This window comes from Papaver somniferum, chromosome 5 (assembly GCF_003573695.1).
Source record: "Papaver somniferum cultivar HN1 chromosome 5, ASM357369v1, whole genome shotgun sequence".
NCBI classification, from domain to species: Eukaryota; Viridiplantae; Streptophyta; class Magnoliopsida; order Ranunculales; family Papaveraceae; genus Papaver; species Papaver somniferum.
The window spans coordinates 143,689,756-143,695,627 of record NC_039362.1 but is presented as its reverse complement, the minus strand read 5'-3'; positions in this window follow the sequence as shown (position 1 = coordinate 143,695,627).

Genomic DNA, 5,872 nt, shown 5'->3' with positions numbered 1-5,872 from the left:
TTTTGAGAAGAAGAGAGAAAATAAAATGGTTTTGATTTTTGGTTTTGAATTAAAATTAGGTTTTGATTATGTAAGGTTTGATTTTAAAATTGATTCATTAGGGAGGGGTAAATCTGACTTTTGAATCACTTAACATCTCCCCCTATCCATATTTTGGCTATCTAAAGCGCATTAAGCCCCTAGATTCTAATTGTATATAATCCCCAATAATAGGGTTCTAAGTTTAACATGATAAAATTTACTAGACTTCCCTATATAACATACGTAGAAAACAAGTTTAACATGTCATCCAACTCTGCTCTATAATTTAAAATCTTTCGTGTTTCCTAAATTTTATCATGTACACATGACCTTAAATTTACGGTGCATCGCTAAAGATTATCTGGTGGATAAAATCTACATCGTTCCCAAAATTTTGATCAAGATTAACAAAAGAAAAAAAAACCTTTTGTGATCCGAAAATTTACACCAAGTACCCAAATCCAGTATTCAATTATGACCCAAAATTTTCTACAAAACCCACAACGGGCAATGTGGCATAAAATCTGCCTCAACTCTCAAAGTTTTCCTTGTGGCTCAAAATTTGCTTCAAATAGCCGGAATATCAATCGATCTCATGAGTCCTGATCGAAATTCGACATCATCCGTTAGTTTTTTTTTGTATGACTGAACTTGTGACTCGTGGATAAAATTGGTGTCGTAGCTCAAAATCCAATGTTTTGATCCAAAACTGGACATGTGACCCCAAATGAGCCACCTGAATTATCTTGTTGTTCAAAAAAAAATTATAAGAAAAATACTCCAGGAAGATTATTGCTTTAAATGAATCAAATCCCCACGAAAGTGCTAGATAGCCAATTTAATCACATCAACTGATCTTATCCCTTCGGATTTAGTGTGACCGCGTACCGCGATATGCATGTGTAAAATCATATTTCTTTGCATCAGATTGGCCAAGTAGACAGTACATGACTGAAGTGATTCATCTTTAAAACCATTATATTGGTATAAGAATTACCGATTTGCTTGGGTCGTACCAATCCAATGCTTGGAACTATTTTGCTCTACACGGATTTTGGTACACCTCCAAGCAATCTTAGTAACCTCCTCTAACAATCTTAGATAATACGAGCACAAGAAGAAAAAAAAAGTAGTAGCATCAAATTTAATAAGTGTTGGCTTAGGGATCCTAAATGTAGAAAAATAGTCTGAAATTTCTGGCAATGTAGATTACTAGGATCTTATACTGTAAACACAAAAAATCTCTACGAGATGTGAAAAGTGAACTAAAACCCTGGAATATCCATACTTTTGCTCATATTCAAACTCAAATTTGAGATATAAAAATACAACTGAAAAATCTTCATAATTAAGGCATTATTGAAAAAAATGATGGTAGATTGGTTATTCTTCAACAATAACTAGAACATTGGAATAAGGTTAACCATGATTTTTGGAATCAGGGAGCTAAAGATGATGATTTTATATACAATGATAAAAATGCAGGATATTTTCATGCTATAGCAAGCTAAAGGACGAAGAGAACTCAAATTGAAGTAATCCAAGACTATATATGTAGTTAGCTCACCGAAAGATGTCAAATAGATGGCAACCCGTTAGATCATTTTGCTCGAATGAGTAAGTCTTCTAATCATGATGTTAATCCTGATTTTATGAATCACATTCCTGCTTGCATTAGTGACATTTAGAATACCTGATGCCAATAAGATTGAAAAAGTTATTTTTATGATGCAATCATGGATCTCTGCAGTACCAGATGGTCCCCCGCCTGGTTTTTACTAGAAATTTTGGAATATTGTAGATATAACACTATTAAGACGAGCATTTTTCCATTCAAAGCATATTCTTAAAGAGTCGATTCACGATTTCCCAACTTTGATACAAAAAATAACTTGTCCCAAGACTGCAGCTGATTTTCTGACTCATTTAATATCATATCCAAAATCATGGAATTTTTATTGAAACTCATTCTCAACAAGCTTGTATCCCCAATATCAAGCAACTTTTCTTCAAAATAGAGTTATGACTGACAATACAATCATTGCGCATAATTTGGTGGATATCATGAAGAAAACTAAATCTAAGAAAGGGTTTCTTGCTCGTCTACGACATTCGATAGGATATAGTGAACTTTTCTCATTCAGTTAGGTTTCCATGAGGATTTTTTCAGTATGGCGCATCAATGTATTTCATGAGTATTTACTTCTACATATAATGGCGAATGGTTCTCCAGGTAAAGTTTTTTTATCCCTCTATGTCATCTTATCTATATATACTTTATATCGATGTTCATTCTAGAGTGTTGATGCATGCTTAATCTGACAATATGATTCATGGCTTAAAAGTCTTTAACAACTCCAGTCATATTTTTCTTGCATATGACTGCCTTATATCTTCTGCGGGTAGTCCTATTGAGGTACAAACACTTAATAATATTACTACCAATCTCAATGATGTCTCAGAGTCAATCCATTAACTATGAAAAGTATGGAATAAATTTCACACCCAATACTCATGACTTGATTAAGGATGCTATTACTAATATTTTGAAAATCAAAAGAATTAGTTTGCAGGATAAATATTTGGGAATGCTTCTTCTACTTCAAGAAAACAAGATGGAGTCTTTTGGTTATCTATTAGATAATTTTGATGCAAGATAAGAAAACTAGAAATCAAAATGACTAAGCCATGCATGTAACACTACTTTGGCTCAAACTACTTTAGGATCTTTGGCTATACACCAGATGGATGTGTTTCATATGCCAAAAAATATCAAATGACAAAATAGATGTTATGAAAAGAAGATTTTGGTGGGAGAATGAAGCTCACTCTAAAGGTGGATACATAAAAAAAGGACTCCATTGCTGCTTCAAAGACTTCTGAAGGTCTCAATATAATGAAGCAGATATTTTCAATAAAACTCTTCCACCTAAGTTAGCTTGGAGAATGGTGACCGACTCTCAATCTTTATGGTCCCAGGTGCTTAAACATAAATATTTTCCTAGTGAAAATCTTATTAAGGATGGAATTAGTGCAAATGGATCTTGAGTATGAATGGGAATTACTCAAGGTTAGACAAAACTATTTTTGGAAATTGACACTGGTGAAAATATGCATATTTGGAAAGATGTTTAGGTACCTGGCTATAATTCTTACTCGGAACTCCAAGAATCTGCAAATTATGAACCGACTAATTGACACTGACACTAAATGGTGGATGTTAGTATATCGAATGCTATATTTGGCAGTAGTATAACTGATCTTATATGCACGATTAGAATACCTCGTCATGGACAAGATAAGATTAGATGGATTAGAAATAGAAATTGACATTTCTCTGTTAAGACAACCTACAATACAATTAAAGATAGTGGTCAGAACAATATATATTATTGTTAACCATAATATTTTTCCTTGGAAAAAGTTTTTTGGGATATATAATTCTCCACCTAAAGTCTTATATTTAATGTTGAAATATATTCAGAACTGTATTAGTGTGAGAGAAAGAATAGGAAGACACTCCTATAATGTAGATATATCTTGTCCTCTCTATGGTGTTGTTGATGAAACTTTTCAACATGTTTTAATGTATGTCCGGTAGTACATAGAATATGGTTTTTTCTAGATAAGAATCTGTTAGCTCTTGTTTTCAATGCTAATTTTGATATTTGGATTAGTAATTGTTCTAATGCTAATTTTCACTGTGTTTCCTTTCAAAAATCTTTATGATTTATCTGTTTTAGCATATGGATGGTATGGAAGTCTAAATGTGCAGTAGTTTTTGATAAATTGCAGGTTAATCTAAAGGAGATAATCAATCTTGATCATAAAAATTTCTATGAACGGTAAAATTTTGTGAAGGGGTAATTTGTGTTACCTCCCCTGGAGAAGATTATAATTTGAGTTACCTCTCCTACAAAGATTAATTTAGCAAAACCTCCTTTTGTTACATATTCAGTCCAAGGCCAGTTAGCTGAGTCACCATATTTGTACGGGTAGACTAAAATATACACGTTGACCTTCAGTTTCCCAAAATACCCTCTCATATACGGTCGTCTTCTTCCCTCATATCTCTCTTTTATTCTACCGGCGACACCTCCACCAGCTTCACTGTAATATACTCCACCTCCACAAAAACCTGCAATACCATTAACACGTCTCCACCAAGAACAAAATTTCATAACCACCAAGCTAAAATAGAAAGTTATCACTGCTACAAACACATCAAGTGGCCACCTAAATATTACTGTAATCCAGAGATTTAGAACTTGATTCGCATCAATACCTATCCGTGCATTATCTATTTAGCAAAAAATTTAAGTAAACATATAAACCCTTAACTAAATTAACAAGAATTCCCGTCAACCTTAACTTAGAAGTCTTCCTTGTACAAAAATCCCCATCAACCCTAATGGCAAATTTACTCACAATTCTTCCTCCTCTATCTCTCTACCATACCACTGGACCTTACGCCATCACTGCCAGATTCATTTATTAAATGTTATCTTAATTGATCGATCAAACCCAAATTATAACATATACATTCTCTCTTTCTATAAATTTTCCCCAAAATGTCTTCACCTCTAGGTCACCCACTATTGATTTTAAAAACCTTAAACAAATAGTAATTACATATCAAAAATCTTCTTTAATAATCATAAACCAGGTTCCAATTGGTTTATTGAGTCTGTATATTTGAATTGAAACTGTTAGAGCACTGCTCGGTCAAACTCGCAAGCGTTTCTATCTCAAGCTTGTTTGTCAATGTTAGTGATCAAAACTATAAGTCTTGATTTCTAGTCTACTTATAGCTATGTCTCAGACTATGATAGATTGTGTAGTTGAGCTTTAGACTTCACGGCGTTCATCAATTGAAGACGAAGAACTACTAAGGAGAGCTTATGGAATTTCATCAACAAAAGGTATGTGGAGACTGAAACTCATCTATCACTCGAAATTCTACTCTATCTCCTATATTGAGACAAAAGTCGTATGCTATATAGTATTCGATTATACACATTTGATATTTCGAGCTAAGTTTAACTCGCTTACATATTTCTCGAAATATGTGTTGGTAAGATTTCTCTTCGACCAAGTTCATCTTATATTCTTGACGAAATTCAAAAGATGATCATGTGAAAATCGCCTGGTAACATCTTACATGATTTGTATGATACAATCATTTGATTAGACTTGGAATGTTTCGTAATAATTATTTCAATAACTTGAAAATTGCTTTGATGCTAATAGTTCGTGAAAACAATTATTGTCATCCTCTAAGAATGTTTCAATGGTTGAAATAGAGTTTATAACAGTTAACCACCATTGGATTGTAGGAATAGTATGCATACTTGTATATATGGTGATCAAAGACCGGTTTTGTATGCATACCCGTATGCGTACTGGAAAGGTCAGGTAAATTCCGGGAGCCTTGGTATGCGTACCCGTATGCATAATCGGGAACTCAGTTGAAGTCCTGGAACTATTGTAAGCGTACCCGTGCGCGTACTAATTCAACTGTTATTTTGGATGTGTGGTAGTATGCGTACCCGTACACGTTCTGTCGGACACAATCCAAGCCCGGCTACTTAAGTATGCGTACCCGTTTGCATACTTGAGCGGGTTAAAGTTCTAGAATCGGTTGTGACATGAAAAAATATATTTATGTAATAAGGAATGCAATCACTTGCAAACCGTGTCTATAATGTTCATGAATTGATTTGAGTGAATCAAACCGATTTTGCTTCAATTATGTTCTTGTATATTTCTATGAGAATATAGCAATTGAACAACTCTATAACTAGTTTCATTTTAGTAATTTGAACTAGTTGTGATTAAGATGAATAAGGTT